The following is a 14,415-nucleotide window of genomic DNA, read 5'->3' on the forward strand; positions in this document are numbered from 1 at the left end:
CGTTGCTAGCTGGGAATCTGAGGTTGAGTTCTTTCTCCTGGTTCAAGTTTTTCATGTGACTGTTCTTCCCACTTGGAAGTGGAGCAATGCTATTTACTTCTTTTAAAAGGTACTTTGAGACTTGTGGGTAAAAAATGCAAGCCAGCAGCTCAGTGTTCTACTAAGCTGGGTGCTGTAAGGGCAGCTATACCAAATGTGCTACAGCATCAGACACACAGCCTTTTAATAGACTAAGTATGTCACTTGAATTATTTTCTAGCGAGACAATTTGGAATTTTCAGACCAAAAAAAAAGAACAATTCAAGGACATCTGGACCCAGCCTGGGCAAAGGGAAGAAGTTAAATCATGACAGTGATGGTGCTCTGGAGTGTTTGCTCAGAGGGAGTGACAGGCCAGAGGGTCAAGGCAGCAGCAGGCTCAGCATGGTCACAGCTCCACCAAACCACCCGGCTTTGCAGCCTGCAAAACTCGCCTTATTAATGAGAATCACACCTCTCTGAGCACTCAGCTCTCCTCAACACACTTGCCCGAGGCAGAACGCAGCTGTGAACTCTCAGGTTCACTGGCACAGAGCTGTGATGGCTTTGTGGTCAGCATCACAGCTGCTCACATTTAAAGAGCTCAGCAAGCAAAGCCCTTTGAACAAAATGAGCAGGTATTTCTGTGCTGTACTTCTAATATTGTCACTTGTAGGCTTTTTGTTTTGTTTTTCTTTTCTTGCTTTCTCACTGTAAATGACGCACACTAGGGCTTGGGGAAGGGGGGAACCAAGTGCTGCACAGCCGTTCTGACTTTAACCTCACTTAACCCTCCGCACAGCAAGAGGAAGTACAAAGTATTTTCACGAGCTGTGAATGGGCTCAGATCTGTTTTTGACGTCTTGAGGAAGCGCTGCCTTCTGCAAAGCCAGAAATACAAAAAAATGTATGTGAAGTGCCGAACTCCAGGGTTTACACACAGGCACCGTCCCGCTTCCCCGCACCCCAAAAGAGAGGCTGGCGGAGAGAGGGGGATGGGATCCCAGCGGGACGGGGAGGGTTTGGGCCAGCGCCGATGTCCCCGGGCGGGCACAGCTCGGGTGACAGTCACACGCACCCCTGCCCTGATTCCTGCCTGCAGCCCAGCGCCCCGACCGCCGGCTGGGGAGCCAGGGGTACCCGGGCGCGGTCTGCAGGGGTGGGGGGCCCATCGCCGCTGCCATCCCCATCCCCATCCCATCCCCATCCCCTCCCACCCCGTCCCACGGCAGGGCGCCCGGCCCGCGGCGGCGGGAGGCGGGCCCGGAGCCGCGCCCGGGGCGGCCGCCGGCGGGAGCCGCACGCAGCCACCGCGGGGCGGGGCGGGACGGGGCGGCTCTGCCAGCGTCGCGCTGCGCCGGGCGGGCTGGGCCGCGCCGCAGCGCCGGCGGCTGATTCGGAGGCAGCGGCGGGGGATGGACGAGGGTACCTGCGGCGGCCAGCGGCGACGGGCGGCCCAGGTAAGAGCGGGGAGGCACGGCGGGGCCGGGGGCTGCGCGGGGCGCGGGCTGAGCCGCCTCCGCCGCTCCGTCTCTGGGCGCCCCCGCATCGCGGCGGGGCGGGGACGGCGCGTTGCAGCCCCGCAGTTCCCCCGCTCCCCTCGCCCTCTGAGCCTCCGCGGCCGCCTTTGTGCCCGCTCCCCGGCCCCGGGCCGCCCTCCCCGCGGTGCCCCTGCCCCTCGCTCCGCGGGGACCCGCAGGGACACGGCCAACTGTTGCCTGGGGAGCCGCCAGCGGCCCCGGGGCGGTGAGCGCCGGCGGCGGCTTTCGCCCCCAGCCCCGATCGGAGGGGCGTCGGGTGCGGTGCGAGCCCGAGCGGGGGCTCCCGATTGGCCTCGCCCAGGCGGGGAGAGGCTTCCCCGGGCGCTGGGCTCTCCGGGGTGGAAGCGTGCGGGGTTGCTGGCGGCGGCGGATGCGGGGACGGGCAGCGCGGTGCGGAGCGGCGGGGACGGGCAGGGCCGGGGCGCGGCGGAGCTGCCCCGGGTGTCGGTCAGACAGCGCGTCCTGTGCCTGCTGCGGGAGGGCGGCGGGGGAGGGCGCGAAGGGAGATCAGGCTTCCAACTTTGATTATACCGCAAACTTTCTGTTCTGGCTGCTGGTGAGTGCTGGATGCGGGGTGCCGTAAGCGTGGTGTTTCCAGAGAGCTGTACCTAGGCAGGAGATGAAAGGCTCTGTAGTGCTGCATTCATCTCGTTTACATCGCTGTCCATGTTGCGAGGTGTTACAGCCAACAGACAGCACGCTTGCATCTATTCTTCCTATTACTTTTCTCCTAATTTGATCCCAAGACCGTTTAGTTTTATTTATTTTTATCTGGGGTATGTTTTCTAAGGTCTCAGTAATACATTGTGCCGCTGTGTAAAATCGAATGCTCTGCAATTCGCTGGCAGCACAGCGAGGCTCTTAACTGCACAGGCTTTCAGTGGTGCTGCTAATAACTTGCCGAGGGTGGTGATGTGAGTTGATTTCCAGCCTGTTCCTGGTCTCTAATTGCCATACAGACCATCTCTACACTCTGTTTTTGTTGCCAGTTCTGAAGTCAATTTATATGTGTTTGGGAAAAGAGTAGCTTAAGGGGACGGAGATGTCTTTGCTTTGCTTCCTCTGTTTTGACCATCTGCAAGGCCATAAGAAAAATTAAAATTACTTTGGCAGTAAACTCTTATGGGAGTGGGGGGGAAGATTTGGAATGAAATGCTGTCGTGACACGAGGTTGCATTGTGGGCAAAGATTTTCACATGGTCAGCACAGCTCTACAAAAATACCCCAACTCCTATTACACAGGGAAGAACTGAGCTGATACTTCCTTTTTCTCTGTTATGGTAACTTTTGTATTTCTGTAGCATGTAAGGAAGACTGTTACATCAACAACGCACTTTGTAAAAGTAGTCTAAAAAAATAAACCTCATAATTTCTCACATTTAAATCTCCTTTCTGCTCTTCTGTGATAACCCCCCTCCCTCATCTCACCAGGCCCAAATTAAAAACTAATTATAAAGTCATACTATTTCCTGTGGTAGACTTTAAAAAAATGTTTTAATGAAACTAAATTACAGATTATGGGAACATCATGAAAGGTTTGACTCAAGTTTATAAAAAGCATAAAATAACAACTAAGAATAAAATTTTAAAAATTTTATTCAACTTAAACTGCTGTAATATAGTTTAACTGCTGGTCTTTAAAGTTTCACTTGATGTGAACTCTGGCAAGTATAAGCAAGGCTTTCTGAGTTACTTGTATGGTTTCTCAAAGACTGTGCAGTATTTTACTGTATTCTGCTCTGTACTTTTTCAATATGCTCCTGTGCTGCTTTTGCAGTGATGCTTTGTTTTTTTCCCCCATGAACTTCTGCTCTTTATTAAAAACTGAAAAGAAACAAACCACAAGTGATTAAAAAGACAGTATATGCAGTAATTAGAATGAAATCCCTTTGATTAAGTAAAAAAGGATAAATGGTGATCATCTTGGATACTATTGCATAGTTGCTGTCATCAGATGCTGTTTTGCCATGACAGTGAATTTTACAGTGCTGAGAAGATAATTCATTGTTAGTGTGCTTGGCTTGTCCTCACGACATCATTTTTTACACTGTTTTGTCAGGCTGAAATATCTTGTCCTCAGCAGTATGGCAGCCTTACAAAGACATTGAGGATTTGCATGTGCAGTATGTTGCAGCTTTCCACGTTGTGTGATACACAAAATAAGCTCAAATACTAGATGTTATTTAAATGAATAACAATTCCAATTGTACTCTGACAGAAATAATATTTGGTAGGTGTACAGATACTATAAGTAGGACCTCTTTATCATATTTTTATCTACTTCCAAATGCCATTCTAATTAGAGTTTTTAGAGAAACTGTAAAATATTCATTGTGGAATTGCTGGCATTCTTTAGCACTAGATGTATATTACATGCAGTAGCACATGAACATAATCATCCAGTTCACATTTTGTACAAACCAGAAAAATGCTATTCCCTATCCAAATCCTGTATATGATCCAGACATCATTAAGTCTCTGGTTAAAATCCCTGGAGACAAACGGGGTATTTTACTGGGACCTATAACAACAGTGGATAGGGGTGTATGAATGCTAACAATATATGTTAATTTCAAGCAGCCAAGCCTCTTAATGTTTCCTCTGTACTAAATTCAGTATGTATTTGGATCCATTTCAATATTATCAATCATTCTTTTAGCAGTGCTTTCTACTCATGTTATCTAGGAATGCAAAACAGTAACACTATATCAGAGAAAACAGTTTGAGGGGCATGAATTAAAATATTTAATATATGGGGCAGTTTGAGAGCTGCAAAAAAATGCAGTCATAAATTTGAATTTTGTTATTTAAATTAAAATTGTAATAGAAGCTGCTCTGCACTCGTGTGAATAATGACAAGAGCAACTGAATGATCTGAGCTGTACAGGTCCTAATTGTTATTAAGTACCAGGAATTTATTGTTCTTCTACTTAGACGAAATTCCAATTCTTGCTTCCAATTAAAATGAAAAACTTGTCTTATTTTCTTTACATACTGCTCATTACAAGTTCTTGATTTAAACTGATAGCAGTAGCTGATTCTACAGAAAAAATAACTAATAGGTATAGGACAAGAACCTCTGAGGACTAGTGTGACTCAGTGCAGCACTGACACACAAGTGCTTGAAAGATTTTTATTTAGTATTGTGGATTTAAAATGTTTAGAAATGATGCCAACATGAAGATACCAAATATGAAATTTAGTTAAACATCACTCAGCCTTACCTTAACTCAGGAATGGTTACTGTGGCATGCTAACAACTGAAATACTCTTATCTAATTCATGAACTTGTCAATAGACTAGAAAACCAGTGCTCTGAGGGACTTCTTTGTGCATATTACCTTTCTTTTTTTTCTTTTTTCTCGTCCATGACTGTAATTCTGTAGTGCTTTTCATCATGGATAGGTTGACAGATTTTAATAACATGGTTTGGATGACCAGCAGTGCAAAAGTGTGAAAGTGCATAAGTCCTAGTCTTGAGTAAATCTATGTAAGGAATTTATGATGTTTATAATGTGTGAAATGTTGATTTTGAAGGTTCCAGTAGCAGTGCAGCTTGTGGTGTGCCTATCATAAGTGCTGGTCTGGTTTGGTCCAATCTTAGGTTAATATATGTGATTCAGGAACATGTGTTCCTCAGGCCTGGTGAAGAGCATCCATTACATCTGTTCATCATGGGAGCTGGCATGTCTAGAACATGGCATGGAGCATACTGAAATCTTGAGTTTGATCCTGTTTGTGATGAGCTCGGGATGGCAGAGTGCAAGTTTGCACAATGTAAAAACACTGTGGAAGTGGTTTGGTGTTTTTAAGGGAATGTGTAGATTTAAACTGACATTTTAGATAAAAGTCATTCTGTACTGCCCTGTATCTCTCTGATACACACAGGTTTAACTTAAAATTTAAATAGTTGTTAGAAGCTTTCTTATATATAATTTATGGGATTTGGGCATGGGGGGGAATTCTCACTGCCTGAATTCATAAATTATTTGAGTGGCCTATTTTGCAATTAGATGCCTCGAAGCTGAGGTTGATGGTCCTAAAACCCATGTCTGAAAGCACACTTTTCTACATTTTTTACTGTGAACAAAATGAGATGCACAGAGCTTCTGTTCTGCATCCATCCACAGCTGTTACCACTGAGACTGTTCTGGAGAGTGGAATCTTTCTCCTGCCTCACTGCCTTTGGCATCCAGAGATGGGAATATTCCCTCAGGATCAGAAAAGCTTGTTTTGCTAAGAAATAAGTGTAAGCTATTTACTCAAACTTGAGTAGAAGCATTTGCAATGATGTTAATCTCCTCTCTTCATGTTTTATGGTGCATTAGTTGCATCCCATATTCATTAAGTGTGACTCTGTCCTTTTTCAGCTTTAAGTACCTTGAGCTCACATCACGCTCTTCCCAAGGGAGTGAAACAAGCAGAGTGTCATAAGCTGTCCTTTATTTCACCTGCAACCTTTGGAAAAAAACAAAACAAAACAGTAATTAGGCCAGGGGCCTAGACTCCTGCCCTGTGATTAAGGCTTTCAGGTAAAGGAAATCTAGTTTCTATAGGTGTTTCATTCTTTCATCCAGTAAATATTTTTCCATTTCATAACTTCTGCAGGAATAGTCTTAGCACAGACAACAGCCTGTGGTTTAGGGCACTATCCTGATGTGCAGAAATGTGGTTGGAAGGAAGTCTCTCAACCTGAAAAGAGCCTACCACCCACTTCTGCTTCCTCTGTGGATGCTCTCCTGATGCTTTTATGGACTCGGTGCTTGAGGGCATGCTCCTGCCCTCTCATCCGAAACTTCAAAATTGTGTGACTCCTTTCCTCAGGAGCTTGTGAAAGGAATGACTTTGTATCTTGCTTCTAGAGAGGCCTGAGGGTTTTACAACCCTTTTTAATAACATAGATACCTCTTGAGCTTCCAGGAATAGGTGACATCAGTTTAAGGTACAGCCTTGACAACTTTCTTGCCTGTTAGGTTAGGTGGCTTCCTGCTTGCTATCCCAGTTATCTTACTTTCCCTTACGTACCCGAATTTGTTCCAGCCATGCTCAAAATTCTCCTGTGAGTTCAATTTGAGTTTATAGGCTTATATGGATTAGTAAATTAAGAAGAGCATAGATTTGCAAGGGATGAAGGCCAGACTTTAGCAAGACTGAGGACTTCAGGATAAAGTATTTCTTTTGGTTTTAGGACGCAGTTTGATTCAGTTGTCCAGTGTAAATGTTTTGCCCTTGTTTTTGTAAATGTTTGCAATAACTGTTGCATCTATACTTGGTTAGCAGGCACAAGGAGGCCAGAAGACCCATGGCCTGCATAGACCCATGTCCTGGAGCACCTATTGGGATATTTCTAAACAGATCAGTAGTATTTGCCTCTGCAACTGAACTGAGCCCAGTAGTGTCCCAAGACTGTTGTTGCCTAAGCTGTATGTGGTTATTCTGAGAAGTGGGAGGAAAGGGTTGTTTTCATGTTTTTCAAAGATATTTCAAAGCAAACCTGCTTTCTGTTTTATTTTCTTTATTGTGAGTGTATTTAATACCTAGCTTGATCATTGAAATTTTCATTTTGCAGCTTCTCCAGATAAAATCTGGAAGGTTAGCTTGAGTTAATGGCTTTCTGGGAAGAGAGGAGAAGGCTCATCTTCTGGTTTCTCTCGTGCATGTTAATAATGGTGTGGAGATGTGAGGCAAAAATGCATTACTGTTTTTATCTAGTGTCGAACTGCTGAGTGATGGTGCCACTTACACAGCAGAATTGGTTTTGGAGAAGAAGGAAAATTCTCTCTGGTAACTGATCCTTATGTTTCTATCTCCAGTAAATTGATTCCAGAATTGTGTTTAAATAGATTCCATGGGAGACATACAGTAGTATTTATTTGGAATGGTTGATCTGTTGGTCCTAGTTTTTCAGAGGGGATTGCTATAATACTGGAAACTCAGGAGAGAAGCAATGGCAAGGGGAAAATTCTATAATTCTATGTGCTATAAAATTCTGTATTTCTTAGAGTTGTTGAGATCTGTTTAGAGAAGGCTAGCTGGTTAAATTTGTTATGTTTTATTTCCAGGAGCAGCCTAATTTTGTCTCAGTTGTACTTTCTCCCACCCACATACACACAGTCTGACTCCCTGTACTGTATTGCTCTGTAATTGCAGTATTTTGCTTCAAGGAGCATCTGTAGGCAGTTGGCAACTTCTTCAAATACAGATTTCATGATGGACGTTGGCATCTCTAGAAGCTTCTGGAAATAAGTCTGTAATCCTCTCCCTAATAATTTATGGTGGCAGAGGAAATGGGTTCTGATATTTTGTAACTGTTTTCTGTATTTTTTTTTTATTATTAAAGCATAAAAGCTCTGTAGGACTGACTGGAACACTTCCCTCACCCTCACAAGGCTGTGCTGCAGCAGGGCTCTGTAATACCAATTACTGCAATACCAATTACTGCTGGGATGGTTTTACTCTTTCAGACGAGATCGTGATGGGGGTGCTGGAAAAAGAGTCTCCCTCCAAATCTATTTTATGCTCTGTATACATGAAAGATTGTGTTATTATACCGCAGTGCTTAGGTCTTTGGGGTTTATGTTTTTAGTTAGTGAAGGTGTTAAAAAAATCTAGTTAGAATTTTTTATCAACGTCTCTTGTATTCAACAGGAAAACAGAAAATATTTCCTGGTCTTGGAAGTCTTTTGGGACTGTGTTGCCTGTAGAACTGATTTGTATTTCTATAACTAGATAATCCTACTTCTTTTAGGTATTTTATTTTTTTCCCCAAAAGACAAGGACAGAACATATATGTTAGAGGTCCTAGATGTATATGTAATATGTTTGTCTGGTTTTATACTGCAAGACAGAAAATTATTTGGATCTGACTACTTATGCCTTTGTTTTACAGAGGTTTTGATTAATTAAGGCACAGACAGTATCATGTTGTCCTTTACTGAACTAAAAGTAAAACTGCCAAAAAAATCCCCTTTTGTTCTGCTGCTGAGGAACACTGTGGGCTGCCAAATCCTGACAGTCTGAGTCACCACAATTGTAATAAAGTGTTTGTACTTTGGCAGTTGCTGTTATTCAATGTCTTCTAATTTATTCATAAGGCAAAGGGACACCTACAGGTTTAAAATACTACTTTTTAAAGAAATAGTCCATGTTTATAAAGAGATAACATTTGTCAATAGAGAATTAAATACATTGTGGTAACACTTCAGAGCTTCTAAGGAGTAAATAGTTAATCTTTAACAATAAGAAATATATACATATATTTAACAAATTCCATGTTTTGTACAAGAGCAGTGCTAGACTTCAAAAAATGATGAGATTATTTTAAACTCTTTACTGAACTCTGGTGTTTTGGCCATCTGATCTGACTTGATAATGATCTGATAACCAGGGAGACTGCTTCCTTCCTAAAAAAAAAATAAAACCAAAAAAACAACAAAAAATTTTTAAGGACAGGGCCTCTGACCCTGGAAATGCTTATCTACATTTTAGCTTTGAAGTGGGGGCTATGACCCAGCAAGCATAGCTCATGTAATTGAATTCAGTTGTTTTCAGCATCACTTCCAAACAAAGTAGTCAAGTTTTAGTAGTCAAATTAAGTTGTAAGAGTCAAATAAAAGTCAGAATGAGCACGCATAAAGAGCTGGAGGGAAGCAGGGTATCTCTGACTCGGTGGTGGTACCTGTGAGGCTGACAGGTGTGTTCCCAGGCTCACAGCAGGTGTTGTGCCCGTGGCCATGTGCACACTGTGGTGCTCTGGCTGATGGATCCTGCTGCCCTGGCTTGGTGGGACATAGGAGCACTTACAAGTTCTTGATCCCATCACCTGTGCATGGAGAGGAGGTGGGTTTCTTTATCATTTCTCAGTACTGTAGCTGTTTATGGATGTGAGTTCTCATATTGTCTTGTTTCAGTTATTGAGGCAGAAACAATGATTCCTTTCTTTCCATTGATAAAATAACAGTAAGGCTTTTATTCTTTATACATAAAGAATTTTGTGTGTCATTTACCTTTCCCTAACATTGAGCTAATGAAATTTACACAGTTCTCTCTCTGAAAAAAAGTGCCAGATTTACTAAACTGGATTATTAATAACTTTCCCCGATTCCATCTTGTAAAGCTGCTGATGAAAAGGACTGAGGTGGGTGTGGGTGGTAGGCACTGAGGCAGAGTGAAACACATGGAAATTCTTGCAGCAGAAAGTACTATAATTTTAATTGCTGCTCAGTATCATACTATCACTACAGCTGTTTCCCAAAGAGGAGGTTTGCCTGCTATTGGCAGGACATTCACAAAGGAAGGAGATGGTAGATAAGCAAATGCAAATATATTACATGCCTTCTATCCTTTGGTTTTTAATACATGCTGTGGTGACGAGTTCAGCATGAAACACTCAGTGACATGTAATTATATATGCATTAAGTGGAAGTGGATTCACAGTGTTCCTCTCTGAGAATATCTATCCATAATGCACTGAGGTAGGGGTGCGAGAGGAGCTCTGAGCTGCTTAATTCATGTGGCACTGCAGTCCTGCAGGCTGCTGACTTCCTTTCTCCCTTTTTTTTGCCCATAAAAGGAGAAAAGTGCTGCCATATGACTCGCTTGAGAGAGAATCACAAGATGAGGTTGGGGCCAGAGGGAGGGGGCTGTGGGGGGATGTTATTCAGGTAGCTTTGTTTCTTGTACATGATACAAAACATTCTACTTTCTGTGTTTAATGTGGTATTACTAGCAAAGTATTGCTATCAAACATTTCATTGTTATAACGACTTCTTTTTCCTTTTATTTTTGCTTTCTGCATGGATGAGAGATTCTGAAGGGAAGGGATATAAATGAGTTTGGAAGGAGATAACTTCAGTTCTTAGGGATTAGGCTGTCCTCCAAACCTGCAGACAATTTCCTGGTGGTTGTTAGGGAATGACTGTATGTGGTATTCTCCCAACTTGTGCCAGTGACTGTAGGTAGGCATGCCTGAATTCATTGCCTAATTCTGCACTGTTAAAAAGCTTCATCTCCAGTTTTTCCAGCAAGCAGATTAATTGGGTGCTTCTCTGAAGATTTGCTCAGAGATCAAATCTGGACAACTCTGTGCTTTTTCACAAAGTCTTGAGCTCTCTTACTCTGCACTCCCACAGTGACTCTCAGGGTACAATAAAGCAAGAGTTGCCTGACTTCCTTTGACATATTCTGACAAAAAGCACAGCCCTCTCACTGATGAGGGTCACAGTCTCAACACAGAGCAAAGGCAATTAGCAGCTCTAAATGAGTTCCACTCAGTTTTTGGCAGGGGCTGCTAGATGGTGTTTGATGGGCTCCTGATTCTGCATCAGAGTGCACAGCAAGGACCAGGATGGTCAGCTCCAGCCATGCTGCCAGCTAAAGACCTGTGTGTGTGTTCAAAGCCATCTCTGAGTCGATGATTCACAGTATTGATCAGCTTGGGTTTAGTCAGCCTTGCGTGTTCCCTTTATTTACTGATGCTGTGAAGCGATTTGACATAGGGGCATACAAATCAGCTGTCCCTCTTCTTGCTCAGTCCAACACAAGGTGTTGCAGAAATCACAGCAAAATGGATGTCTCTGTGCAAACCAGACTTTTTTCTTTAACAACTACGAAAAATTGAGGTCTTCGACCCAAATGTTTACTTTCATGTGGAATGAATGAAGCATTTTGTCAAGGAGTCGAAAGGGAGCTGGAGAAAATTAAGGTCTTAGTAATGAACAGTCATGTCCTACATTTCCTAGCATCACCCTTTTTTAATGTAGATATCCTGGGAACAGAGCAAAAAGACCATACCAATTATGGATCTAAGTAATTTTTTCTTTTTTTTTTTTCCTCTAGCTATTGGTTTTTGGTGTTTTTTTTCTTTTTTTTTGTTTTTTTCTTTTTTTTTTTTTTTTCATCAGAGCTAGGATGTAGGCCAAGATCTGTGAAAAACAGATGTCTGTCTCATGCCTGCAGTGTTATCATCACTGGGATTTAATAAATTTGTTACTTCATGTATGTGAGTGGGTTTTTATTGTGTTGTAGACTTTTGGCTGTTTTTCTCGAAAGATGTGACAGTTTTATGGTTTATTGGAATAATGGTCTTTAGTTGAGTGTTTATGTCATTATTGAGATATATTTGTCATCTTTTCATCTGTTTGGAAGACTGAAATTGTACCTGCAGTTCAGAGCACTACAGTTAAACTATTCATGGGTAGATCAGAGTGTGGGAGTTCATCTAGACTATTAGGTTGGAGCAGATGGTTATTAGGTAGATTATTAGGTGGACTCACTGGACCAGATTGGCAGCTGGTATTGCAGCAGTTAGAACTGGGTGCTCAAGGTTTTACAGAGTAATAAGCAGTTTTGTCAGTACTGAGGTGGGTTTACCCTGGTTGGATGGCAGGTGCCCACCAAAGCTGCTCTGTCACTGCCCTCCTCAGCTGGCAGGGAACAAAAAGCATAATGAAAAGCCTGGGGTTGAGATAAGGGCAGAGAGACATCCCTTACTAGTGACTGTCATGGGCAAAACAGACTCCACTTGGGGAAATTAGTTTAACTTACTACTGATCATATCAGAGTAGGTTAATGAGAAATAAACCCAAATCTTAAAACACCGTCTCCCCACCACACTCTTCTTCCTGTGCTCAACTTCACTGTCAAATTCTCTGCTTCTTTCCCTCAAACAGCAGAGGGGCAGAGAATGGAGGTTGCTGTCAGTTCAGCCCACCTCTGCCGCTCCTTTCTCCTCACATTCTTCCTCTTCTCCAGCATGAAGTCCCTCCCACAGGACACAGTTCCTCATAAACTTTTCTAATGTGAGTCCCTCCCATGGCCTGCAGTTTTTCATAAAGTGCTCCAATGAGAACCCTCCCAAGGGGTACAATCCCTCAGGAACAGGCTGCTCCAACTTGGGTCCCCATGGGGTCACAGGTGCTGCCAGCAAACCTGCTCCAGTGTGGGCTCCTCTCTGCACAGCCACAGCTCCTGCCAGGAGCCTGTTCCAGGCTCAGCTTCCCTCGGGTCACAGCCTCCTGCAGGCACCCACCAGCTGCACCCTGGGCTGAGGTGGATCTCTGCTCCCCCTGGGCTGAGGTGGATCTCTGCTCCCCCTGGGCTCAGGTGGATCTCTGCTCCCCCCTGGGCTCAGGTGTGTCTCTGCTCCCCCATGGATCCCCCTGGGCTCAGGTGGGTCTCTGCTCCTCCCTGGGCTCAGGTGGGTCTCTGCTCCCCCTGGGCTCAGGTGGGTCTCTGCTCCCCCTGGTCCCCCCTGGGCTGCAGGGGCACAGCTGCTGTCCATGGGCTGCCCCAGGGCTGCAGGGGAATCTCTGCTCCAGCATCTGGAGCAGCTCCTGCCCCTCCTGCACTGACCCTGGGTCTGCAGAACTGCTGTGCTCAAGTGCTCACTTTCTCTTTGGCTGCTCTTCTGCAACAGATTTTTTTCCTTCTTAACTCATTTATCCCAGAGGTGCTGCCACCGTCACCAATGGGGTTGGCCTTGGCTAGTGGCAAGTTGGATCATCCCATCCTGTTCGCCTTCACCGCCCTCCCCACTCCCAAAACCTTGCCACAGAAACCCAATACACAGAATCATTGCACTTAAGACTCCAAATTAAGGAGTTGGTACATCGAGAAGGTGATCTGTGGGTCAGCAGTTGTGAAAGGGTTGTATTTTTTTTTATTGTCAGGATGGTTTTTCAGTCCCCTGTGACACTACATAATCACATCTGTACAGAGTTTTACACACATGTAATTCTTGCCAAGTGCAATATTTACATCCATATTTGCACCATGGTAGTTGTGTTTTCCTTTGGAAAGTTTTATGTGCTTCTCTTGTCCTTACAATAACTTCTTGCTTATGTTCCTTTCTGTGCAAAATAAGGTAAATGTTTTCAATTCAGATTTGCATGAGTTTTTTAAGAAGTAATTAATTTGGGATTTCTGACTTAGATGAAGGAAACAAATTTGTGAAGACATACATAACTTGGTGAATTATTGAAAAAAACCCACAGATTGGTTCCTAAAATTCTGATCTTGTAAGATGAATTTCTTCCTTGCCCATCACTCCAGTGTGGGTGAAGTTTGGAGAAGCAGAATCTCAGCTGTGCATTGGAATACGGTTGATAGAGCTATGCCCATTTTCTCCAGCTGACAATCAGGGCAAATGTTCTACTGGCAGCAGTCCAGGCTTGCCAAAATTAAGAAATCAAATGCTCATCTTCAGTCCATCTGAACACATTAAAAAGCTCCAAAACCTAGAGAGTGCAAATTTTCACCTGTGCTACATGTGGTACTCATGGAAACAAAAATGCTCAGATGTTACATGATTGTGTGGTTCTGTTCCCTTAATTTGAAAGCAGCAACCACCTAGACAAGGGTGACCTGTTAATTCTGAAATGCATTTGGCTGGTTATAGAATTGACTTTTAAAAATTGTGCTCTCCGGAAGCAACTGGGTACAGTATTTGTGACACATGTTCATAGTAGGAACTAAATAAGGAGTGGGTATGGCATGCGACTCTACTGTTACATTTTTAGTCCTGCTCATGACACACTTTTGCTCTGTGCCAACTAACACTCTCCCAGATAATGCCCAAGCATAGTTCTGGGGTTAGGAGAGACAATGGACTGTTTCCAAAAGGCTGTTTGGATCTGGCTGGGCTGTATGGAGGAATAAGATTTTAGCTGTCCAGCTACAAGCTGTAACGTATTTGCTGGTTTCAAGCCCAGAACATGGCTGTGTGCCCTGGTCTGTTTTATTTTCTGACATATATGTGGCCACAGAACCTGCTTTCCAGGAAGCTGGGATTCAGCAGCGTCTTTGGGAAGGCATAGTATGCTTAGGAAGGTAGAAGAGAAATTCTTTCAAGCATGGA

The 14,415-nt window shown here is 43.8% G+C and overlaps 1 protein-coding gene across 4 annotated transcripts in view; it reads left to right on the top strand.

Annotated features, from left to right (window-relative positions):
* The first annotated feature begins 1,327 nt into the window (after positions 1-1,327).
* CYRIA (CYFIP related Rac1 interactor A) overlaps positions 1,328-14,415 on the top strand; it is a 56,096-nt gene continuing 43,008 nt past the window's right edge. For 3 of the 4 annotated variants that reach the window (XM_056486634.1, XM_056486637.1, XM_056486635.1), the window contains exon 1: positions 1,346-1,478. The gene's annotated coding sequence lies outside the window, so the exon portion shown is untranslated. Of the gene's footprint in view, positions 1,479-14,415 lie in introns of all 4 variants that reach the window. The other variant, XM_056486633.1, reaches the window with a different exon arrangement.

This window comes from Oenanthe melanoleuca, chromosome 3, assembly GCF_029582105.1.
Source record: "Oenanthe melanoleuca isolate GR-GAL-2019-014 chromosome 3, OMel1.0, whole genome shotgun sequence".
NCBI classification, from domain to species: Eukaryota; Metazoa; Chordata; class Aves; order Passeriformes; family Muscicapidae; genus Oenanthe; species Oenanthe melanoleuca.